At 36.4% G+C, this 27377-nt stretch overlaps 1 long non-coding RNA gene across 2 annotated transcripts; it reads left to right on the forward strand.

The window, feature by feature from the left end:
• On the forward strand, nucleotides 1-23411 carry LOC112450839. 2 transcript variants are annotated; one of them, XR_003039560.2, is made up of 4 exons: nucleotides 1-38; nucleotides 4465-4579; nucleotides 5754-5923; nucleotides 22168-23411. It is a non-coding gene; the product is annotated as an uncharacterized LOC112450839 (long non-coding RNA). The 2 variants fall into 2 exon arrangements; XR_003039558.1 differs by lacking the exon at nucleotides 22168-23411 and adding an exon at nucleotides 10995-11143.
• Nucleotides 23412-27377: the final 3966 nt, after the last annotated feature.

Raw genomic sequence — 27377 nt, forward strand, 5'->3', positions numbered from 1 at the left:
GTCCGAACTGTTTGGAGATGTGTTGCTGCCCTACAATGGTATGAATTCTTAGTTTAAACATTTGATCTGTTTACTGTTCTGCTGTGATCCAAATATGAGATTGCAAATCATTTTATTCTGTTTTTATCTACATTGTACACACAATGTTCCAACATTTTTGGATTTAGGGTTTTAAATTTTAGAAAATGATTTACATCACAGAGATGTCCTACAGGTTAATTTATGGTCATGGAATTTAAAACTTTTTTTTTTTATTTGTGCTTTGTTTTTTTGTCTGTCCTGCTTCCATGCCTTTAATTCTTTCTCTATGTCCACTATCCTTTTATTGCTTGTATAAAGCACCAGAGTTTAATTTGGAAAATGGAGTGAATTTATGGTGTTTAAAATTGGGTGGGGTGGGGGGTTCTTCGGTGCTGCAGCATCACTTTATGATTTAGACCAACAAGACAGGTGGGATGCGTCGACCGTCTCTCAAAGTGCCTCTGTTGTCTTGGTTGTTTTGAACACCGAAGGAGCACAATCCATCATGTTCTCACCTGGTGGTTTTTGTTCTTCTCTGCTGGAAGCCAGGCTGAATACCAAACACATCAGGCCGTAAACACATCCTTCGGGAAAGTGCCGTCCTGTCTTGGATTTGATGAAGCTAAAATCATCCATCTTCTTGGAAAGAAATGTAAACTTGACTTCATGCCATATTGAATTTTGGGTAATTGCATTTGTCAAATGACAAAAACTAGCATTATTAACCACTCCATCAAATCTTTTAATATCACAACAGTTGACAAGTATATAAAATTAGGTTTTTAAAAACATGCCCACTGTTTATTTACTTAAATTAATCCAAATTTAATGAACGGCACTAACAAGGCGAGCGAGGTGGAGTTAGATTTAACTGAGCCAAATTGTAGATATCAAATATTTGTCACTTTCCAGTTACCACTATGTTAAATTGTGCAATGCATAATTACATGGTAGACATGTACTGCTGTCACATCATATAACTCCTCATGGGAGAGGAAAAAAAATCAATCTGACTATAATGAGATTTCGAAGCATCGTATCTGATAAAAGTTTGTAAATTGTTAGATGAAAGTGAAAAAGATGAGCCTAACAACTTCAAGTTTATTGTTATCATTCTACTTTTAGACGGCAAACTTTAAAAAAAGATAGATGTTGAAGTTTAAACCCAAACATTTAAAAACTTTTCTGATAGCAGTGTTCATTTAAAAAGTTATATTTGAGTTTTAAAAGTGTTAACCTGTTGTGTGTCTTCTCCCGCTGGTACAATGAGTCCACCTACAGGGTCAGATCATGTAGGTGGGCTGATAGAAAGAACAGCCACTTCTTCTCTGCACAAATGCATGCTTATAATGTCCAGTTCCCAAAAGGTAACAGAGGAAGAAACTCCTTCATTGTGAAGAGAAGTGTGTATGAGAGAAACCACTTTGTGTTGAAAATGTGAAAACTGCAGGTGTGGTTCATTCTAGTTCCATTTGTTAAGGAACGCATCCAAGTGATTTATTTCTAATTGTGACTGGGTTGGTCACAGCTGCCAAGAATATTTCAGGACAATTTTTGAACAGTTCTTTAGATTTAGGAGAGCTGGGTGAAACATCCACCTATCTTATTTTAGACTCCTGATGGAAATTCTGTCTGAACCTAAAGATGTCCAAAAGTCTTGAGGCACAATTTATTTTGATGTCAGTAATAGATTAATTTCATTCATTTATTCAGCTTCATTGAACCAAATAAAACCCCCCTCTTTTACGAGGGTGACCTGGCCAGGAACAACAGATAAAAAGTTTATTTATTTATTTTTTATTTCCATTTGTGTAGCTGGTTGATGTTGGTTGAATTTTGGAAGAATTTTAATCATTTCTAATTATTCTGGGTATTTATTTCATAAATTTGCTTTTATTTTGTGTTCAGGGCCTTTTTTTATTGCCACACATTTACCTTTTGAATATCTTGGTATTTTTTTTTTTAGATTCATAATGTTTTAATATAAAACACACCAAAAAAATGGTTTTTGGAATTTTAGATTTTCCTAATTCGTCTGTTTTTTTTATATAAATACAGTTATGAAATTTATAAATGCAGCTTTAATAGTTATATTTACTTCATTCATTTATTTCAAGGTTCATATTCATTAGTTTTATAGACATATGTTCCAAATCATTTCTGTACTACTAACTGAAATAGTATTTTACCCCATGCTAGTTGAAATTATGAGACAAGCAGTTTTTTGGTCAGTGTCATATGTAGCAGTTCAGTCATAAAAAACCTACTCTGTTTTGATGCATTTTTATTAGAACATAAATGGGTAACCAAAAAAATAAACATTTTTTTTTATTCCATAGCAGTTCTTGAAATTTGAAAACATTTACAAAGTATTTTTGAATATATTTATTTAGCAATTGAATTTTATCTTCACAGTCAAAATTAAAATTTAAAACTGCCCAACCTTGAGTGCTCAGAGTATGTGTTAGGGATGACTTTCAGCTACTACCACACCAGAAAACTGACTCAGTTACAGCCATTTTTTTGTTTTACTAAATTCCATTTGATAAAGCAGGCATCTTGAATTGGGCTGACTTTAATTTAAAAACATGTTTAATTTAAAAGCTGCTGTAAGCTTGCCAATTTTGCACCACTGCATGCTATTTCTGTGACTTCATGTCTTCTGTTTTACCAAAGAACAAAAGAGTGCAAAGTCGATATCACTAATCGAGCTGCAATGAGAAACACAGCCCAGTTAAACACTCCTGATTTATCACTACAAGGAATGCTTTAATCATATTTGCTTTCTTAAGCTCATTAAAGCAAAAGCCCACCTGTAAACCCTTCACTGACCCCATCCAAGCTGTGCAAAGGCAATGATTTCATTTGAGTACAAATGAAAATTGGATTAATTTGGTGTCAGATTTACTGCCCTCGGGGTCTCTTAAAGATAGCAAGGAGCTGTCCAGTCTGTTCATTAAAGCTCCCATGAGAGTTGTCTTCTGGTCGTGCAATTGACACCACTTCATAAGACTGTAGATAATCCAGAGAGGAGGTGTTGGCTCATTAGAGGAGCTTGTGGTTGAACTGCACTTAGATGAGTTCAGCTGAGGGGAAAGAAGAGAAAACTCTGTCCTTTTCCAAATGATTAGTGATGGCTGGTTACCCGGAGCCTCCGGTATTGGTGGTTAACCATTTATGAACTAGATGTCATTGTTCCACTGAAGCTTTAATTGTGTGAATGAACACCAGGCTCCCTTCACATTGAATAATGCATACCCAAATCAGTGTTAATAATGAATAGGAATGGGATTCAAAATTCACAGCTACATTACTTTAGACATTTTTAACTGTGCACAAACACTTAGGCTCTGTTTTGTTGTCTCGATGTCTTTGCCGATACCGACTGCAGGAAAGGTGGATCAACAAACATGAAAGAATTGGCCAACCGAACACTAACCAACATTTCTGTGGTGCTTTTAGATTGTCTGGCTCAATTAATTGCAAGAAAGTAGGTCATGTTAGGAGACAACACGACAGTGGTTATTAACTCAGTGAGACAATCCACATTTTTCAATTTGGAATATGTGTGCATTCATGTAAAAGGAGGATGATGTTGGCAACAGATTAGCAATCACAACTGAGCTCACTTCTAACAAAAACAACCAATCATAATCAAAAAATATTATGATTAAAGGTCTAGCATCCTTTGAAGGAATGCATATTGCAAGCTACCAGAGTTTTAAATCAGGATCATCTTACGATGAGAAGAGGTGGAGTTGTAACTATTATGGTTGAACCTTGTATTTTATGCACGTAAATAATGTGAGATCTCGCAAGATGTGTTAGCATTCAGAGAATGTATTGAAGATCACTCTCAATTACTACCTTATCTAAATTAAATCAATATTTGTAGAACTGACTGAGTTATATTATAGTGTTTGTGTTGGCTTAGATTAGTTGGTTGTGGCAGATATCTTGAATTGGATTGATTCCAAATGTTATTTAGTTGTACATTTAATAACTACTACTACACACACACACACACAGATATGAGCAAAAACATTATTACTACTTTGCCTTTGGCTGCAGCAATAAAATTAGTAATACATACATAAAAGAGTAAAAGCTACACAGATAATGCTGTTAAATCAAAAAGGAAAACTGGCAAAAAATAAATAAATTAGGGTTCATAGTAATGTGTTATAGCTTAAAACATTATGCACATAATAGTGTAATAGTGGTTTTAATAAGTAAAAGTTTTTTGATAAGTGCTTCAGTATATGTTCACTAATTCAGTAACATACTGTACGTGCTGCTGATGTGAAACAGAACAAGCTTTTATGTTATAAAATCATTTCCAATCAGCTCACACTCAACTTTTGCTCTTCAGCTTCTGTCCATGTCTTTCTGCCTTCAAATATTACTTACATGGTTTCTTTTAATGTGTAAATGTGTGAACAGAGCCTCCACCAGTCCCAGGAAGGTGATCGATGTCCCACAATCCCGTGACAGATCTGTCAGGAAACCCCTGGATCTGGTGTTGGCGGAGATCCCCCGTGCATTTCTATAAACCCTGGTGAGCCTTGTTTTATTTCAACAGAGCAAACCACAGGAGACGATGGGGGCAGGGGGCACTGCTAGATGTGCCTCAGCTGCCAACAGGGAATGTCAGGCCATCTCACAGACCACGAATAACAAATAGCCTCTTGAGTATCTTGACAAGTGACTGCAGCCAACTCACAGCACCCCCTCACCTACAGAGAATTATGCACAACATGAGAAAGAGCTCTCTACCTGAGAAATGTGTCTCATCTACAGCCTGAGGACATTTTGACAGGAGTGTCTTACATATTTCATTATAAGTACCAGGTAATCAAGTCTGAGCCAAAATCAAGCATCATAAATAGGAAAGGTTTGACATTATTTACTTTCTTTTTGACATAACATCCACTTAAGTTTTACATCACAGTGTACAGATGGGAATACTTTTTCTGATTTAATATGAATATCTTACATTTTTGCAGAAATCCCTTCAAATATATACATTACTTTTGAGTTTCCATTTGAGACTTCAACCTTTATTGCAATTTATAATCACATGGACTCTTTTAAAAGTGCTGACGTGTCAAATAATCCAGATGAAGTCATAAACCTTTGCTTCTGCAATTGCACATTAATACCTGTTACTTTCTTTATGTAAGTGGGGCTACTTTGGTTTTGGTTTTGCCATAGCCGTGTGGACGTATTTTACATGGGGGTGCTGTTAGAGCATGTGATGTGAGAAAAGCTGTATGACTCCGAACATGGATGCAACCAAACAGGAACTTAATTTCCCCCATTAATGAGTCATTATCATAAAACTATAATCAGATTTTAAACCTTCATAACACTAGTGAATAAGAGTTATGTTTTAAATTTATTTCTCATCCACAAGCAGTGCTGTAGCACCCATTTCACCCCCAGTTCTCATGGTATTGGGTTTTGCTGTTAGTTTTAGGGCATTTGCCAAATTTCCACTCTTTTACTCCAAAGTCTGTACAACAAAAAGCTCCATAACTTGGAGAGATATTATAACATTGTACTGGGGACAAGATTGATTGCTTCCCTAAACTGCACTTGACAGCAGATTAATTGAATTCAAAACATCACATCTCCATAATAGTGAAGTTTTCACTGTGCAAAAATTTTCATGCGATTGGTACTCTCCTCATCTTAAAAAAAATAATGTTCTACAATTTATTTTTGTGCAGTATTATGTGAGAGGCACACCGTCATACCCAGGGCCAGTTTCCTTCGATCGGGACCAACTGCCACAATAGAGAAGGTCAAGTTACAGAGTGTCCAGAATGAAAAGACTTTCTTCCCGAGGCGCCCGAGGACAGCTCCTACAATATGTAGCTCCTTTGAAGTGCATGTTGAGGTAAAGTGCTTCTTCTTGTGTGTCTCCGTGGTGTTCAGTAACCTTGCCAGCTCTTGCTGTAACGTTTTAATGGTCTCTTGTCATTGCTTGGAGACAATGACAGCAGCCATCACTGCATGCTAAATCTGCTTGGGACTTGAGACCCTCAGTGCCCTGTTTTTAAACTGAAATCTTGTTTTGCCTTGTTGAAGGTTTATCAGCTAAGTAAAAAAACAGCAGACCTGTGTCAAATCTGAGTTATCCAATGGGCTGTAACAATCAAGATTGATAATATCAAGCAAAGGGAAAACATTTAAAGCATTTTCTGAATTTAGACTTGAAAGTCTTGTAATATAAAGGAACAGATGTTTGTGCAGTAAATCTTAAAGAAGAGGTTATTTCAATAATTTACATGGTCTTCATAATCTATTTAGGGGGATACTATTTGTGGTGCACACTGTAATACAGATGCAGCCAATTAGAAGTATAACTTATAATGATGTGATAATGCAAGGCCTACAAATAAATACTTATTGGTGTAAAATGAGCATGGGAAATACATTTACAAGGGTTCTTTTGTTTTAGTTGTTATTTGTCTTCGTAGCTGATTACTTCATTTGCAACCAAGGCTAAATTTACCTCTGTGGTATTTTCAGATTGACATATACAGTAAAGGACTGACTGATTCAGTTTGTTAAACACCTTGTGAGAACACACATTATCCTATCATAGCTCAGAAACTGTAATCATGTACATGAAGCCAGAGTTGTGTACATGAAAACCTAATGAGGCAGAACTCTGAATTGATTCTTGTTGGTGTTTGACGCTTCACTTTAAAACACAGTTTAGATGATTAGTAGAGTAGATGAACTACAATATTTTAAAAAGTTGCATGTTTTTCTTATGTACAACCTCAATTCTTAAAGAAAGTTGGAGCACTGTGTAAAATGTAAATATAACAGTACTGAAAGAGAGAGCAAATTTTCTTTTAGTTGTTACTGATGGATAAAACCTTCAAAGTTTTTCTCAACAATTATGTCTACAATAGAGAGTAAAAACTTCTATTTAGTCTATTTCTAGAAAAGTTTCTAGTTTATTTCTTTACTTTGTAAAAAGCTCTACTGCCTCAAATTTAGTTTGTCTCTAGTGCCTTTTAGAAAGCAACTTTTTTTCTTATTGATGCTTTTTGTCAGTGTTGTCCCAACAAAGTCCTGTGTCTTGGTCAGACCTTAACCTTTTTTTAAAACACAATGTGATATGCAGTTTAACCTGCTAAATGTCACTATATCAGACTTATTGGACATTGATAAAACATTAAAATTACCTGCTCTGGATTGATTTGGGTAAAGTTATTCCATAAAATGTTACTCGGCATACAATAGTTTCTTATAGTCTTTTCCATAAAAGGGTAACTCAGGGCATTTGGCTAAGTTTTGAATTTTTGCATCCTGGTTGGTTATATCTTATTGATTTTTTTTTTTTTTCCAAATCTGTTCATGTAGCACTCTAGCATCAGCATGTGGGATGAGTTCTTAAACTTAAAAAAAAAATAGGTATTGTTAAATTTCTTGACTTGAGTGAAGTAAAAAATACATCATTTCTGGGTCTCAGTTCTGGTTATACACACAGTTGTAGAACACTGTGCCTTCTTATTTACTGATTTCAGAATTCTTAGCGGTGTAATGTTGTCTGAAAATGAACAATGCAGATTTACTCTCTTTTCAGAAATGACTATTATAAGATTGTCAGGCTCCTTACAACTCCATGTCATGCAATGACCAAACAATATAAATTTTAAGGCACATGTTATTAAAATGGCAAAGTACAAATGTGCAATATGCATACTGCACTCTCTGTAATATCAGATATTGAAAAACAGTTGCAGGTCGCTGAGTTCACAAAGGCGAAAGAGGACTAAATCAATTGTTTCCCTCTAGAAATGAGATGCCAACTTTTGTCCGCCTCAGTTATTGCAAATGGAGCACGCACTCTTTAAAGAATTCATTCTGTGTCTGATGTTTTTCATATTTGCTGTGCAGAACCATAAAGCTGGGCAGACTTAACAATGGAAAGAAAAACAAGAAATTAGTCTGGTAATTTATTCAGGCGTGACGATGCATAGGAGGAGCAGAGACTGGTGGAAAATTTGTGGGTTTCTCAGTGATCTGGCGTCCCACAGTGTGGCGTACATCATGTTCCCTTCCATCCTCGCCCTGGAAAACAAAGACGAGGCAGGAGTGTAAATAAGAAACTTAGTGAGCTGCCTTAGACTTTCTGTGCATGTATAAAATATGTGAATGCTGCTTTGTACCGCCTTCCCTGGTTTCTTAGAAACAGACAAATGTTGTCATTCAAGCAAAGGGAAAAGAATAGATTCTTACTTGTACCAACAATTCTCTGTGGCAGAGATGTCAGGTATCAGAAACGGGTTCTGTTAATGTAAACCTCAGATAGTAGGTGCAAAAAAAATGCCACATGCTGTGTGTTATTTTTATTTTAATCTTTGCAGAGCTTTTGAATCCACTGTCTTAGTTACCAGAAATGCTAGAGATATTGATACTGATATTGTGTTCTTTGTTAATTGAATACTTCAGAATATAAGAAAGATTTTAAACAAATTGATTAAAAAAGACTGTCTATTTATGTACCTTAGGTTATTTATATACCCTACTGAGTCTTCCAGCAGCAGCAACAACAAAAAACACTTAAAATCAGCATCACACTTTCATTGTTACTATTAAAACAAACTCCAGATCTTATAGACATATTTAAAACAATCATAACTTCTTTAACAACACTTGTAACACTGAGGTAACACTTGAATATTTGAAATTGCGTGCTGAATTTGCAGGGAAAAAATACAAATAAATTAGGAGATTTGCATCAGTGGACACACGGAATCTTTCAAGTCTTGTGTTATCACGTTTATTTGTGTGTTCAGGAACTTTCCCCAAATAGAGTTTGAATCGGTGAAATTATATTTGCATAAACGCAGATAATTAGTTTAAAGAAAAAGAAGAAAAACTGCATGGCCTTGACAAAAAGGATGGTACCCTCAACTTAAAATTCAGCCTCCAACTAAATTATTTTACTTGGTTTCATTCAGGTCCCATAATACCTTTTTAGTCTTATGAAAACATGTGTCTTAGGTAGTTTGATATTAAAACTATCTTTCTGACCTTTGCACAGCCTTGTAGGAGTCATCTTCACCTCTCGAACCAAACAGTCTTTTTCTAACATAAAAAGAACACAGCTTTTTTTTTTCAGTGATAAACTCTGTCACTTTTCTGTGATACTGAGATGTAATTTTACCATATTACTTACTTCTACAACAATTGCCGTTTTAACAAGCCGTGGTTATTTCTTGTTTTTGTAAATGAAGAGGATAGATGCTAGTGTGGCTAAGATATTAACTCAAGTGCAGGTAGTCAGGTGTGATATAATAAGGAGCAGAGCAATTTGCTTTATTATGGGGAAAAACAACTTAATGGGTTCTCCAGAAAAAAGGAAGACATCGATCTTGAGTGAGAAAGCCAAAGAAAAAATGAAGCAAATAGGGCAGTAAAATTTGTTTCAAGAACTTTATCATTATAAACATGAATTTTACCTTTAAAACATACAAGTATGAAAGGTTTTCTAGCCATCCTTTGTTTGTTACTGGATGTGCAACAGAATGAGGTTTTTTGCTAATGGTCCAGCAATCTCTTCTTGAGGGAAGTTTTGTTCTGTAGGCTTGAAGCTGTTGAATGTGAATCAATTTGCCCGAATTCTCTGATCGAGCCTGAAAAGCAGGTGATTCTGGCCAAAAAAAGACTGCAAAATGAGTTTTCACCACTGCAGGCAAATGGGCTGAAGAGGTTGGAGCTGTTTTTGCAACTAAAAATGAGTTTTAGCTCTGGGTCAGCTCTTACAGCACAACCGCACACTGTCTCACACACACCTGCACCTTAACATGTGCCATTTGTCTTTGAAATGATGTGCAGCCTCAAGCTGAAATATGCAAAGACCATAAGGTGAAAAGGGAGAGGAGAAAGCTGGTTAACTCAGTTCAGGAGCTATTAGAATCAGACACAATAAAGACATTTGCTGTTTTCCTTCATATATATATATATATGACAGATTAAGCCATTTCTAAAAATTCACTAAAGAAAAAAGGACAAAACGCTCAAAATAGAAGGAACAACAGAACAGACTAATAAGAGCTGAAGTTCTATTTTTTATTTTATTTTTCCATATTTTTGCACTCTACTTTCATTCAGATTTGTCCCTTTTTTAAAGACAATAAATTAAAATGTGAAAATGTTCATGTTTTTCTTTCTTCCTCTTACTTAACCCAGTTAAGAACATTTTACAAGATGTTCCCGAGCCTGATCATCACAAGAAGAACATGTACACTGTACCCAAACAACTGTTTCTACATAGCTTTTATACAAGCATATTTTAATAAATGCAAACTTAAGAACTAAGACCTCAGAATATTTACTTACCTGAGTCATCTTAGGTCAACTTGGTCAGAACCCTAACAACAACAAGCAGCCATATATGTTGTTTTAAATCCGCTTAAATTAATTTAGTAAAAATGTCTCTTCGGGATTCATAGGATTTGCAGCTTTCTTCTAGGGAGAAAAAGCAGCATTAAGGTATTTTTATTTTCCCTCAAATCATTACAGGCTTTGAGGAAAGACAAAAGAAATAATTCTTTGGAATTGTCCTTTGATGTGTTTGGGACTGAAGATAAGTTGGGAGCAGACCAATAAAAGCCTTCTAAATGAGGACAGTTTGACTCTATGAAAAGACAAAGACAATCTAATGCAACAAATAAATTATACAGCTTTTTTGCACACAACCCCAAATGCTAGACAAAAAATACCAATTAGAGTGAATGTGACTGGATTATTGTCTTTTAGACTACATGAAGAGTGGCGCAGTGCGTTGAAATGATGACATAACCGATGATCAGAATGATGCCTTCCCACATGAGTGTGAGGCGAAGCTCCCGCCGGCAGGTTTCTCATCATTCTGAGCGTCGTCGCGTGGGAACTGTTTGCTCCTGATGAAAATTGAGGTAAATCAATTTTCCATTTTCTTTCAGGACTTCACTTCTATCTGGTGTCAGGCTAATGACAGCATGAGCCACAGGGATGGGAGTCATTCATCAAAGACATTTAAACGCAAACGCAGAGCTGGTTCCTTTTCTCGCTGCTCATTAGTTGAAACAAAATTACCTCTGAGGAGAGCTGCTTCCAGCTGCATCCATGCTCTCCTGTTTGGGGTTGGGGTTGGGGGGGGGGGAGGGTTCATCCCCCAGAAGAACTGAAGGAAATGAACCGCACAGACACAAGAAGGGGATATTGGTGTCAAACTTTTTTTTTTTATTATTTTAGGTCCAAAATCAAAGCTGAGTGTGAAAGAAAGTGGTCAAGACTGGGCTACAAGTAGAAAAAAGGGCACTCAGGTTGATTTTTGATTAAAGTGTCTACCAGTTGATGTAATATAATAATAAAAGGGTGTTTTATTTTTACTGAAGTGGCCTGAGACTTGAGATTCAGAGTGATCGTCTTTAGTTGTTTGTTGCAACGAACATCTGTAAGCTGCTATAATAGAAAAAAGCCTCAATAACTCTTTTATTTATCACCCACAGGCAAATATGAAAGGACAAAACTGTTTGGTGTGGTAGTAGCTGAAAAGTATTCATAACACATATTTCTAGCATTTGTTTAAAACCTTGGCAATAACTGTTAACATCAAAACAGCTATAAACTGACCTTAGTTTAATACTCTGGCATGGAAGGTGGCTTGTGATATGGAATGCTAGGCTTTTAATTTTAGTAATATGTTTTGTTTGGTAATAGACAAACTTTTTAACTGATTTCTTGCATCTACCTGATGTCCTACACATCACCTCCGAGCTGTTCTTTCACAGTATATGCAGAGGAGTGTGCTGCAAACAAGTTCTTTTAAAGAAGCTGTGTTGTAGCAGGGAGGTAAACGCTCCCAAAAACCGTCATCATTGTTCAGCAGATGATTATGTGTTCCATGTTTTTCCTGAAAGATCTATAAAGCTATTGCTGCCTCTAAAGGAGCACAACTCTTAAAGATGTGTCCAATCTCAGACAACCAGTTTGATCATTTCAGCCCAACATGGACCAACGGATAAAACAACTGTCTTTTTAAAAGACATAAAAGCACAATTATATTCCAGAGCATTGATGTGTTGCGTTCAGTTTCTGCAGTGATCCATCTGAAACCAGAAAGAACCACCTTCGTGACAAAGAAAACTCAAATTTTAGGGTTAATACGCACCACTAACTGATTAATCTCACTTCCCTTAAGGTACAAATGCAAAAGTTTGATTATAATCTTTTAGACCAGAGCTGAAGATGATTGTGAGCTCATAACTGATTATAATTTAAAAATAATAAAATTAGTTTCACAGAGCTTCAGGCTGTGCCTTTATATTGCTTTTTTTGTTAAATAAAGTACTAAGAACCTAAAATAATATAAAAAGAATAGCAGCAGGTTCTTAATAAAGGTTTATTTTCTTTATTAATTCATAGAAGATATTATAATTACTTTCCTTGGCTGAGAAGTACGTGTTAATATCTGTAATAAGTAAAATAAGGGAAAATATACCCTGTCTTTATTTACAGAACATGTTGGAGATACAAGCTTTATATAGCATATAAACTTTGCAGAAATGTGTTTATTCTCAGCATCTTTTTTTTTGTATGTGTGATGGAGATTAAGAGCAGAGAGAGTAGTTTGTTGACACTAAAGAAGAAAGTTGTTCGTGTTGTGAAAAAAAAAAACGGGCTCAAACTGAGAATCTTCTTAAGAGTAAAAGTTTATTCCCTTGTTGACAAGGGAGAGCAAACACATTCTTCAACAGATTCTCAGTGCTCCAACTAACAGAATGTTTATTTGCCTATTTACTGCCTGCTGGGACTCCCCTTTTGCTTCCGAGCAGCTGGTTCATCCAAAAGTTTACATTTCACTAGACACAACACCTGAGAAAGAATCTGGTTTCAACCAGCCTTGTGGTGTCTAATCCCTGGACCAGCAGCCTGTATTTCTCTCTAAGTCAATACAGATTACTTAAAAACAGATAAACACATTCTTAAAGGTAGCATCAAACACCAATAAATATTATATTTTACCCTAACAGTTGGGTTCTCTGTAACAACATCAACTTTTGGGTCAGAAATGAGATAAACTCACCCCACAATGAACAGCTCAGCCCTGTCATGTTAGATTTAATACCAGTTGTCTTCATGCTACGCTTGATAAGTGAAGCTATTACACACAACCGAGTCGAACAATGGAAGCGTTCTCATTTAACCAAACGAGTAGATGGGTTTGGGCAGAGGCAGTCAGGAGGTAAATTATAAATTCATGAAAGTTCTGTAGCTGCTTTATTGGCTTTAGGCTAGACTGCAGCACCAGGCCTGTAAAGTGAGTTTGACAAGCTCCCATGAAGAGGAGCAAGAGCTGGAATAAGACGCTCACTGCTCATCCCTCCTTACTCCTTCACTGGCTGGAACTTCCTGGATCACAACATGCAGGAGTCAATATGGAGATCAAGAGGTTAAATAGGGTCGGCAACAATGTTTACTGCTCAAATTTTACAGTTTGGAACCAAAAGAGACTTTGAAGAGAAGTGAAATTGAAGCATAGCGTTTCCCACAGTGGTTAGTTTTTTTAAAATTGTCCTACAGGACCTTTGCTTTATTGTCACTGGATTTTGAAAGTAACAGGTCCAAAAGGGAGACCCAGACATTCCTCACCCCAGTGACACTCTCCAGCTCCTCCTAGGGGATCTTAGGTCATTACGGACTATACAGTATAATTCTTACAGTAAGTTTGGGCTCTGTTCCAGGGTCTCCTCCTAGTGGGATGTGCCTGGAAAACCACCAGAGGAAGGTGTCCAGGAGGCATCCTAATCAAATGTCAGAAATTTTCTGGGAAAGTTGTGCAGTGTGACTGCTGCTGTGACTAGTCTTTTTTTTATCAGCTATGATCCGTCCACTTCTGCCTCTTTTTCTTCATCCTCCACCCTCTCCATTAAGTGTCCAAATCTAATATCAGAGCATCAATGCTTACTTTCCTTTTATTGCTGGACTGATGTCTGTGTCGAATCTCTCCGTTTTCTGGTGGCAAAAAGTTGAACAGTCCAGTATCTGCTATATCTTGCATCTCACAGTGTGACACAGGTTACTATTAAGGTTTTAGAATCTCAGGTTCACACAATGTTGCATGTAGTGGTCATTTAGGATGGCTGAAAATCCCACCGTGTGAGCCGAGGTTAAGGCTGAGCCGAATCACCCAAAAGAGGAAGATCTTTTCAGCTGCTTCTACCCAGGATCTTGTTCCTTTGGTCATGATCAATATTACTGAGGCAAACCAAGGTGGTGGTCCCAAAGTTCAAAATCCTTTTTTAATGTTTTAAAAAAATATTTTGTTTGTAAGTATTTTTTTAGATGGTTTTTATCAATAGTTCTCAAGGTTTCCTGAAGATCTTTTGAAATTTTTCATTCACCCTTTTGTGGTGAATGTTTGTATAACACTCTTAATGTGGGCTTTTAGGTCAAATTTGGACAAAACTTGACTTAGTCCTTCAGTATGTACAAAAACACATGACACACATAAATTTAATAACTGGCAATTTAACATGTGCAGGGAAAGTCAATAACCACATAAATATCATAAAATGCCGAAACAAATATCACAAAGAGTCAACATAATTGCAGGAAGGGGGAAATTTGCCTCTAGGTGTCAAGTTTAGATGGATCTGAATTGTGTTTTGCTTTATGTTTTTTTTTTTTGTCTCCTTTTTATTTCAGCAGCCACCATTAATCTGTTGTCTTCTCCTTTTCTTTGCTTGCAGACCTTGTTGCTTTATTCAATCACCGTATTTGTGTCTTTTGGTTGTTTTCTTTCATTTATTTTTCAACCGTTTCTGTTCGCTGAATGTTTTCATCTGTTTGCAACACTGACTCATCCACTGTGTGTTTAGTGTTTTGCCTTGACCATCGGTGCTTCTCTCACATGTTTTTATACCTTTTTGTGGCTTTTTATTAGATTTCTGCCTGAACCTTGTTACCTGCCAGCACCACTGATGAACACTGATGGACAAAACAATCACTGAGTGATTTATCCATCTAGTCCAAAGATCCCACTTGTTACAGAAAAGTGAGTTCTCATGTGTATGTTAAGTTCTGTACAAAGGTTTGTGTCTGCAGTCATGCTTGCAGCCTCGTGAGGCTGTAGTTACTGCATGACAAAACTAATTAATGTATTCAAAGGGAAAGGCTTCTGCCAATCCATTCATAGTGTTGGAAATTTGCCAGAGAGACTGATGCTCATGTCTCCAAAGAAACACAATGCATGTTCTTCCAGATGTTTAAAGAAACCTCAGTTTATGAATATATTAATCAGCAGTTTAAATTCATGATTTGTTAGTTGTTTGGAGATTCACAGATCAGCTAACCTGCATAAATGTGCTCCAAGACGATTAGATAATATTGATTACACATTTTTGCATTTATATCTGCCCTAATGACAGAGGACTTCTCTTCCATTACAGTACTTTCAAAAGCAGAGCTCAGAACTCTGAGTGCACCATTTGAACACATTGTGGGTTTTTGCTGACTTTTAGGCTCAAACTTCAGGATAAAATAATCAGTTTTGATGTTGGTTGCTAGGCTTCAGACTTTGGTATTAGATAAAGAAACTGTGGCATTTGCAAAATGCTGTTTAGTACCTTAGCAAATCTATTCAGTCTTTTTCCAAAATAAATCCAGATACTTCTAAAGTACATAAGTGTAGTTCGGTAGCTTTATCAATTTTATGTATTTAAATTTGAACAATTAGTAGTTTCCATGTGAGTAAATTTACATCCACATGCTTTTTTTAATAAAAGACTAACAGGAGGAAATTATTGGCAAATTCAAACATAAAATGCAGCGAGCTTCTTATTACCTGCAAGAAAAAGAAAAGTGTTCAATGTTTTCTCCAAAGAAAACTAATGCAGTTAAATACTGCTTAGAGCTGTGAATAGACTGCCTAAAAAATGGCATCATCATGGACCAGGGCTATTCAGCTTCAGTTGCAAGTAGGCCATATATGCAAATTACTGTGGGTTTGAGGGCCACAGGCAATAACTATTGTCCTCCACTGAAGAAGATTAGGTGCAAACCATTTATATTAGAAAGCAGAACATTAGATGATGGAGTTGGACTTGCTTAAAAAATTATGCAGCAAAGTTTTTTAATCACAAAAAGTACAAATTGAACTGAGATAAAACTTTGTAGAATAAAAGCAAATTGTTCCTGGTTATCAGGGCAACATAAAGGCAGTTATGTCATGACTTGGGCACTGAAGATAAAACATGATGAAGTCAGATGGTCGAAGTCAGAAACAGAGATTCATCTTGTTCTACACAGTTTCTTCTAACCTTAATGTCAGGCCTTTCATTCTGCTATGAGACAGTTATTCTAAACTAACTGCACCTGAATTAAAGTTTTATTTCTGATAGGAAAGGTTTTAAAGTGAGTAGTTGTAGCTTTAGCTTTTGTTGGAGATTTTATCCTAAAGTGAGATTGAAGTATCCATCAAGCAGGAGCAGCTTCTTTGAATGATCAGAGATGTTATAATCCAAAGTGAAAGGAGAAATCAAAGCAGGACTAAAACATAGTTAACAGATAAAAAAAAAGAAAATTTTGAACAATCAAACATGCATCTGAAGCAAAAAATCTAAAACTTTAACATGAATCAAGCTGGTACTCCACAAATTGACTTGCAAGACTGAGATAATAGAAAACTAAACTCAGAGACTAATAACTGAGACAGGTGCTCAACAGCTCCAAATAAACCAGTAATAAAACTAAAACTAAAGCAGAAAAAATTCCAAAACCCACAGGCTATGATGGAAGTTCAAAAATATGTGAATGTCATCCATTTTGTTCAAATTTACCTTTACATTTCATAAGTGATTTCATAACATTTAAAAGCACAAAATGATGATGTTTTTGCTAAACTAACTTTGGAAAAAAGGATATTTTTCAAAGCTTTAGAAAAAAACTACAGTATACAGATCAACCACAGCAATAAACGACCCAACTTCTAAATGGAAGAAGAGCTGGGATTCATTCTTTAGACCTTCTTCTGCTGGAGAGCCTGCCAACATGGCAAACAGCTGCAGCAGTTTTATGCATCCAGTTGACACAAAATAAAACGCTTTTACTGCTGCTGGATAGTGTCATGCTGCTCGATCTCTATGACAGTATTTCCAAGTTAAAGTGAAACTTCACACAGCAATTTTGTTCCTCCAGAACTGACATACAGTGAGCATAAAACCCCTTAATTTGCAGCCAGCGACGGAGGAAATGGAGCAAAGGTGCAGGTAGTGATGCAGGCCCATTTAATCCTGGACACAACGCCACAGGTCCATCTTGTGTTGAACGTTTTCAGAAGTGTCAGTCTGAGGGAGCAAACGCCCAGCTCGGTGGGGGTCAACAAATCATCTCACCGGTTCTGGCAGGCAGACAAAGACCTTCTCCTCACTGTGAAAGTGGCCACAGCTTGGGCTTTAACGGCAAGGATTGATGAAGTCACATAAAAGGACAGACAGCAGCAATCCAGAGGGAGCAGACAGGGCAGATCTCCACAGGACTGTGACTAAATATCACAAAGCCAATGGTGCATCATACCGAGACCTCTGACAGAGGTCGTGTGTCACTTCCAAAGTCAGCAAGTTCAATGAAGCTGTCAGTTAGTAAATCAGTAAAGAACAACAGCCATAGATCACACCGTATGTTTCATTACTGCCAGATTAGGAGGCTGAACCTGCTGCTAAACAAGCATAGAGGTTATAATTCTAGTTTACTCCAAGTTGACTTTGTCCATGAAGCAGACTGTGAATATAATGCTTATTATTAAGTTTAACAAAAGCTTTGTTTTGTCTACTTAAAATGTCTAAGGGCAAAACTTCATCTTATCTTTTTAATATCATTATGGCTGCTATAAAAAAAAAAGCTGTTTGACTCTCGTCTGGAAACACCAGAAGTTTGACTAAAAATCTCAAGAAAACTTCATCATCAACGGACAAGACTGAAGCAATCCACTTTAGCTATTTCTCATTAGTCTCATCAGTGATAAAACGCGCCCCTGCTGTCGGTGTGCTGAGAGAAAATAGTCCCTGTAAATCAAAGTCTAACTGGCGATGATGCTTTCACTGCATCTCAGTGGTGCAAAATTAAAACCCTTCGTTGCACTTGCTTATGTGCTTTTTTTCTAATCTACTGCTGTAAAGATCACCTAAAAAAGAAATGGTAGCAATACTTAATAAATCCTGGTACTTACAGGGTATGTGCCTAGTACTTACTGGGTAGATATGTTACCCCATAAGCACCCTGGGTTTTTACCCTGTAAGTACTTGGCTGTTTTATGTATTACTACCGAAAGAATCAACAAATTATATTCTACCATTGTGATTTCTTTGCCATGTTGAAAATCTGTACTTTAATATTTCTGTTTCCAGAAGTTGAAATTCAAGTTTCCCGTTTTAATGCAATGCATTAGCAGTATTCAGCTCTGCAGCAACACTCCTTAACATTAGTAGTTTAAAACTTGAACAAAACCTCGAGCAGCTGCCCAACAGTGAGGCCAGAGTTTCTGTGCGATGGAGGAATCCAGTTGTTGTTGTTTGTGACTAGTGTTACAGTATTATCCTGTCATCTGGCTGGGATCCTAATTTATCTGCTGTTGGTGTTTTCCTGAAGCAGCCCAGTTCAACACATCACTTCCACTGATTTTATTTGCCTTAAAGATGCACCTGCGCCAACTTTTTGTAGCTTAACTGTAGACAGAGAAACATTAAAAATATTATAATTACGAGACAATACTTAACTTTCCATGGAAGTCATCATTATTATGTTAATCAGTTCTAAAACATAAGAATAACCAGTGTAAAAGGTGCTAATATTGGCTCTTCTGGATTTAGTCGGTAGTCTTGTTGCAGCTTTTTGGGCCACTTTCAATCTGGAAAGGTTGTATTGGCAAAGGCATGAAAACAGTGAGTTACAATCCGAATCCGCCTTTAAATACTGCACACTGAACTAATATACTGTTGTTGTGGAGCTTAGCATCACAGCTGAATGCCTGACCTCACAGAACGAGACCTAACCTGCATATATGTCCTTCTGGACCCAACAAAGAAGTCTGGCATCAAGATCAATACAAAATACATCATGGAAAATTTACAGCCAGTTTTCACCAATAATAAAGTAAATCTGCCTGCCTTTTAACTTCAGCTTGAAGTGCAATATTCTCTCAAAAACAACTACTTCCTTAATGTCATCAGGAGGAACTATTTGTGTAGCATCCACAATTTAAAAGTTTACAAAAGCCTAATGAAGCCCCTGGGTCATGAGATCCCATGTTGTTGTAATAAACTGAGATGAATCATTGATCGTTTGATGAAAACTCTAATGTTAGCTTGTAGTCCGACATGACGCTCGAGATGAAGCCTGTTTCCTTCCCTTTCAGGCGGGTTCCCTTGTGGCTGAGAAAAATGTCACCATGCTTGTAGCACCAGTTGAGCTGAGCTCCCCAGAGCTTTGTGACCTATATAGTAAAGAAGCTAATTTGGATGTTAAAACTGCATTAGAGGGTGGTCATGACAGTTATATACATTAGAGAATATGCTTGCATTGTTTTAGGTTTTCCTTCAGCTCCTTTTAAAATAAGATTTTGTGTTGAAATGGACGATTTGGTGAATATGGAAGCTGGATCAATGCAGCATATGGAAATGTTTATAAAAAAAACCCAAGGAAGGTAGGTTAAAAGAACCTGAACATTTTTAGATGATGAACGAGGAAAAGAGCAGCTAGTGATGTATATAATCTTTCATATTTTTAGTCACAAGCTTCTATTTGCGCAGCAGCAGTAATAATGAGACCGAATGCAAAGAAAAAAGGAACAGAAATTGATGGAACAGGTAATGCAAGATGCCTGACCAGTGAATGTGACCGCCAAAATCACAAATCATGTCAGGGTACCTGATGGATGACGGCTAATAAAAAAAATTACTATGAAGAAAATAAATAAATAAATAAAAAGAATAAATAAATTTCATAGATAATGTAAAGACGGTGAAAGCTGTGCAGAGTTTGTCCACCAGAGGGCGCTTCAGATTTTAAAACTTTGAATAAATGATCATACTCTGTTAGAATTAATTTATTGTCACGTTTGAGTTTTAATAAAAAAGCTAAGACGATTTAGGAATTTTATGGGTATTAATATTGTCACATTGCTTTAGGGATGTTAAAGATTTCTGGCATTTTTTTTTCCACTTCAAGGTGGAAGCAGACTGACTTTTGTTTGTGTGTTTTAAAAAGAAGACAAGGAAAGGCACAACCTTTGTTGTGTTTATTACCACATGTTAATATTTCTCAATTTAATGTTGTAAATATTTTGGAGATCTTACTATTCACAGAATTTGGAAAAAAGCCCTACATGCAAAGACCAGAAAAAAAAAAAAAATTAAATTATAAACATATAAGATTACCAACTCGATGAAATGAAGTGCAGTGAAACATTTTTGGAAGCTGGGTGGTAATGATGACTTAAAACGTCAGTCAAAAATTGCAAATAGTGGGACGTGTGCTTAAAAACTGTCTTGTTTTAATCATTGAGATTATCCTTGGGTTGCTTTTCAGTTCTGCCTTTTTGCCATTAGTCTTCTGTCTTTCCCAAACATGCCTCAATCACATGACGCATTTAACTTTGTTTTAGAAACATTTAAGGTTTCATTTTTTTCCCAATAACAAAAGTGAAAAGAATTCTGCTTGTGCTGCTCAAGGCAAAATTTAAAAGCATTCTTTTAATTCTTAGAAAATGTGTCACTTTGCTGATAAAACCACCTTTTAATACGTTTAAATGCTAAATGATGAATGAGAATTTTTTTTTTTTTTTTGCTTTTTGGTTGAATCAAAATTTTATTGAGCAAATGATTTATGACAGTCTGCCTCTATCAACTATTACTTTTTTATTTATCTTATTTGAGTTTCAAAGCATACAAATTTAAAGAATTTATTCTTTGCAAAAGTCCAAGATTAAGATCACAAAACTTAACCTGCAGCTGCAGTTTTTGACTAACCTAAATATAACATAAATCTTTTAGGAGAACTAATTCTGTGCATTTGTTTTTATTATGAAATTGTGTTGGAGTTTTAAAGAAGATATTGTGAGACCGAATCTTCATTTTTCCTTTGGTGCCTTTTGACTTGTATCGAAAAAGGAAGCATAAAAAGTGAAGCAGACAGAAGAAAACATATTTTCCTAAAATCTGTGTTTTTTTCTTTCCTAACCTAAAGAATAATTTGTGAGGACTTGCTGGGAAGCATTATAACCCTTCCGTGGCCTTAGGGTCAAATGGACCCGAAGGGTTTCTCTTCGTCTCTTCAGTTACGAGGACTTCAGGAGGGTTAAAAGTTTTTATTTTTTGCCCCTATGGTTCTTGAATTCTTATTGTATTTATCTAATGTAAATTCATGTAAATTCATGTGTGTATTTTTGGCCTCAGATGATTCAATATTACTTTTTATTTTCTATTCAGCTTCATTTACTGCTCAGGAAAAAGCTTTCTAACAGCTTTTGAAATACACAATAGAGTTGTCACTGTGGTCTGTACTCAAGTTTAGTTTTGTAAAAAAAAAACAAAAAACAAAAACAAACACTTGTTGCCCTCGTCTTTCTTCCTCGTAGCATGACTCAGTTTTTATGTCCCTGATCTTGTTGTTTGAGGCGCTCTTCTTTTAAATCAATTTCCTCCACGGGGATTAATAAAGTCGAAATGAAATTGAACACAAGCTGAAGCAGATATGACTATACAAAGGCAGTGTGGCATCTCTTTTCACATATTGAAATTAAATATAATGTGCTTATCCTAAATGCCTCTGACAGGATTAACTGCAACGATTTAAGATTTTTTTTTTCCTCCCTGGAGGAGTTCGGGGCAACAAAACACTTCTCTAGACAAACTCACACACACACACCCTGCGATTGTGTGGTAATTGACTCTGTTGGCTTGGTGAACGCTGAAGAGTACACAGCAGTAACTCACTGAATCAGAAGTCTTATTTTTGTTCAGTAGAGTCTGCTCTTCGCTCCGGGCCAACAATGGTATCATCTCTGTCAGCAGTGTGTGTTGGAGCTGAACAAAAATGTGCTGTAATAAACACGTTGTGTTGGTGTTGTTTTTCCAGATGGCTAACATTATCCTGACTGAGGACAAACTCTTCCTGGAACTGAAAACTGGCGCTGCTGGTGGTAAATATGAAGCCCGCCTGCAACAGGGTTTCCTGTGGGGGTTGTTTCCTTCATGTCTGTCAACAACTGTACAGATATGATGGGACGTAAATCCTCTTAACCTTCAAAAACTCAAAATAAGTTGCCTTTAATTCAGTTTGTTAGGATAACCATGTCAGTCTGCACCAGCATAAACAAACTTTAGTTTAACTAAACTAAATGCCTAGTATTCCTCAAAAGAATGCATTTCACCCACTACTATTAAAACCAAAAAATTTAACTAAGATCTTATTAAGATGAGAAGGAGCACTTAGAACCATTTGGACAAACTTTGTAATGGCATTTTGTGCGATTTCATACAATATTGTGAGATCTTGGTGGATGTAAAAAAACGTATATCCATATTTGTGCTTGCTAAGGTTGCTTAGCTGTGGCAGCCATCTTGAATGGGAGAGTCTTCAAAACTTAACCAGTTGCAGATGTTTGTCCAATAATTAGCTTCTATGAGTTTTATTAAAATGCATCTGGTGGTTCATGAGATGTTTCACTAATGCTACAGGCAAATTAACACACACACACACACACACACAGGCAGATGTATTATTGCCCTTTCTCCTTCTGTGGCGGGTGATAATAATAAGAAAACAAAAATGCTAGATCAGAGAATAACAGATCAGGCAGACACAAAGATGGAATAGCAGCTAAGCAACAAAAGCAATTAATGCCAAAATATTAAGACCGATCTAACAGTTTATGAAACCAAAAACCTTTGTTTTCCAAAATCACTTTGCAGTGCTCAATGTTTATTTCCTCTATCTCAGAAAGAAACTAAATGTGTTTGGTTTATTCCATGTTCCAACTTTCCTTGATTAACTGTGTGACGACTGATTCAAGTACAAAACAGGCACATTTATCTCCAGCAGCCACTTTCTGCAGGGAGTATCCCCAAAGAGGAGAATCGGCTCCGACCATAAAGATGTGACTGTGTAGTTGGCGGTCGCCTCGGTTCACATCAAAGCTCTCACTAAGCTGAGATTGCATCAGTCTCCACCCACTGGTTCTGTCCCCAGCCATCGTTCTGAGGGAACGTTTGAGCTGCAGCGATGTCTTGATCACAGAGGCGCAGTAGGTAGTGTGATATGTCTAAACTGCTGACACACGCCTCAAAGACAGATGGCAACTTTTGATTCTGGGCCAACATGTTTCCTCTTTTGGCAAGGAGCTCTGATTTGTTGATTTTCATGAAAATCTCATTAAGTGAAAGAAACACATTCAGTTAAATGAACATTTAACTCATGTAAATGGATTTTTTGTACTGGCTAAAACACAAATATAACCACCAGATATCAACATTGTCTAAACTTGGAACCAAATTCTCACTGTTTCCCCTTTATGTTTTATTCTTAAACCATATTGTAGAATATAAAGCACACGCCAAGGTTTACTGACGGTTTTATGCAGTTTTCAGTCATCCATTGGGGTTTTTGTGAGTTAAAGTTCTTTAAAGGAAGTGAGTTTCCAACAGGCAGAAAGCTCCAGCAGAACCAGGCTCTCTGAATGTGACCATCTGCCTCAAAGGGTTGGGAGACTGACAAGGAAACTGACAATAAAACACCATTTCGGCTCTGTGAATGAACAAATATCTGACCTTTTCAATAAAGGTGTGGGAATTGTCACCATGGCAACCAGACAGGCTTTTCTGACAGACAGGGATGAAATGAGCATGACTTTTTAACCTTATATGCTTCAAGCATATAATGTGGTTCTGAAGTCCTCATATTTTTACTTTAAGGCAGAGTTGAGCAAATCCCATGGACTTTAGGAACTTGGAAATCATCAGTGGGATTGATTTTAAAAAGCTTTATGCTGAAAAAACAAAATTCAGAAATAAGTATTTCTCACTATGAAGATTGCTGTTCGAGGACCACGGTTTTAGACATTTTATTGGCTTAATGGGCTCTGGTTTGTAATTTATATTTTTTGTAGGGATTACATTTTATTTTTACTTGTTTCCCCTCTTTGAACAAAGCTTACTGGCTGTTACTTTAGGTGTTGCAAAAAGAGAAATCCACCCAGTTGTTCATGAGATATATTGTTAACAAACAAACAGAGTTGATGCCAGTCCATGCAAAGATTTTAAGTAAAGATGTTGTGCAATGTGTTGAGCATGGAGGTTGTGTTGTCAGTTAGTCACAGCTACTATTTCCCCAGCTTTTGGCAAAATATTTGTAAAATTGACTTAGTTACAGCAATTCTTATGTTGGCCTTCCTGAATAGGGTCATCTCTAAAAGTTAATCATTTTTAAATGTACAACAAATGCTTACTTTCATTAAACTCTATTATTTTTTCTGCTAACAGGCAAACAAGGGTGGCTTAAATAGAAATTGGCAAATTTTTAACAAACGATCTTGTCCAATCAATTACCTCTTGGAGTTTAATTAGTAAATTACTCTCATCTACTACCACACCAAATTTGAGCTCATTATCTGTAAATCCACTGAGCTGCAGCCATTTGTGTGTTTGTTGGCTGTGGCGGGCGTCTTGAATTGAATTGACTCTAAAAGTTAATCAGTTGTAGGTATGTGACCAGTAATTACTTTCTGAGAGTTCATTAAAAATTCTCTGGTGGTTCATGAGATATTTTGCTAACAGACAGACAGGGTTGATGCCAATAGTGCGCAGTTTCCAAGTGATGTACACTGATGGCAACAACATATTTTTGCTATAGCCACTCATATATTTAATATCAGCACAAACAGAAAAGCATCAGTGCAATGTAAATGGCTGAAGTTTTGTTCATCTTTCCTCTCCTGGCTCCTTCCACAAATGAGCAGCAAGTCAGCCGAAGGCACCACACAGCATTAAAGCCTTCATTATACGATTGATTAACTACTGAACGCAATAGTTGTAGTGTGTTCCTTAGAGCTAATGAGGAGAGTCGGGCAAAACTGGGGACTTTGAAGTGCAAGTGCAGCAAAGCAAGCGGTCAACTTTCATACCCACTGGCTGATTTGAGCATTAAATGCTTTGATTGGTCCAACTGGGTTCTCGTGTTTCAGCTCTTAGAGCAAGAGTGGCAGTTGAAAGCCGGAGCCGGTTGGAGGAGGGGAGTCAGAACAAATGGAGGCGCAGAAACACAGCTGGGACAAGAGGATTAATAGAGATTCTGTTGCTTCTCTCTTTTTTATTGCGTAAAGGAAAAATCTGACTGACATTCTGTCAAGTCCAGACAAGAGTGATTTGATTTTCAAACAGTAATCTAAGCAAACAATGAAAACTCTTTAAACTTGAGCAAATAGCATTCTGGTTTTATTTCTTTACTGATTCATCTAAGAGAGCAGAACTGCTGAGGGAGGGGAACACCTGACTGCACATCTTTAAAGAAAGCAAGAGTCATTTCACATACCTTCTTAGTAATTACCAGAAAAATACAGAAGCCAAACCTTATTAAACCAATTCTTTACCAAGAACCTTAATAGACTTATTTCAAAAATGAATATGAGATGATACACAGATTTGAAATTACTTAACGTTGTTAAAATTTAAACAAATGAATAGTATTTATGGATAAAGGATATTTTAAAGTAGCAACCCTTGTGAATTGTGTAGCTTTTCTCTTACTTGGAAAAAAAATCAAAACAGCCACAAAAATACATCTTTTAAGTACATGGACAGGTAAATTAAAAGGACCCGAAGCATGTAAAGACTATATTATAGGTTTGTGATACATTAAATAATATTTTTATTGTCCTGAAAGTTTAATGGTCAGGTGTATTTTTGTTTTCATTTACTTTACCTGAAGTTTCAATAAGGGTATAATTTAATTACAAGAAATCAATACAACTAGGATAGGGAGATGTCACTTAAAAAAAAAAAAAAAAATACAATATTTTAGGGCTTTATGAGAGTATGGATACATCTAATAATATTTTTAAAAAACTGCTCAATATATGAATGTTTTAACTGAACCTGTGACTCACAGACATTGGTCCTCATTTCCTCACTGAGATAAAAAACAACAAACCTTCCAACTGTCCTCTCACATAATCCAGCATCAGAAGTGGGTTTATCTGGTCCATTACCTTCAGTTGGCTGTCAACATTCTTAAACTTTCTCTCTCTCCTGATAAATAAGCACTCTGTGCACAGGTGAGAAATTCTTGATGGGTGGGGAGTGCGCTATTTGCTATTAGCGGGACATTAGGAGACAGCAGCAGAAACTAAATTCCTAGTGAATTAGATACAGGCAGCTAAAATACTGGTATGACAATAATTAAATACACTGAGTATATTTGATTTGTCACACACTCCCAGTGACAATTTACAGCAACATTTCTCACCCCTTCATTTTAAAAAGAACTCCAAAAGATTTAAATAATTTCTCCTTGATATATTAAGTGGCTATATGTAGGTTAATGCTGTAAGTTCATTTTAATGAGGACAACTCACATTTCAGCTTATTTTTCTTTCAGTATTTCCCTCTTTGTAGCTGTTCAGCTGTTCATCCAAGAGAACACAGCAGATGTTCTTCCTATGCTTGTTTTTGAAGCTCAAATGCTTTCTTCTTCACATCTGAGACAAACTCAAAACAGGTTCAGCTGATTTAAGAACAATAATAAAGTTGCGCACTCCCACTTTAGGTGAATGTGAAGGATGCTTGACAACTGTGAAGAACTTCTTTGCCAAAAATGTTCAGAGCTGGGAGGAAACCACAGCTGTTGTCTCTTTCCTCCTCACTCTTTCTCCATGAAGCCTGTTAGTAACACTCATATATTGCAAAGGAAGAAACTGAGAAGGATTTGTTTTTCATTAAAATTGAGTTACATCATTGGTTTAATTACCACATCTCAGAAATCTAGCTTTAGTTCTATAAAACAAAAGCGCACTACATTCACTGATTTGAGTCACCATCATGTTAATATCCTGCCACAATTGCCTTGAGTGTCGTAAAATAACACTGTGGCGATGATTGGAAAACAATTAAGGAACTAATGAACAGAACATAACAATTCATCTTCAGTGAGATTTCATTCCCATCTCCCTTGGCCATAGACACGGCAACGCACAAGACAAATAAGTGACGTTTAGAGCCCGCTCAGGGGACGTGATTACAGAAACTGATAGAATTGAGGTGTAGCTGTACACAATGTTGTGCTGAAGATAATTA

The sequence above is a fragment of the Kryptolebias marmoratus genome, linkage group LG10 (assembly GCF_001649575.2).
Source record: "Kryptolebias marmoratus isolate JLee-2015 linkage group LG10, ASM164957v2, whole genome shotgun sequence".
Lineage (NCBI taxonomy): Eukaryota > Metazoa > Chordata > Actinopteri > Cyprinodontiformes > Rivulidae > Kryptolebias > Kryptolebias marmoratus.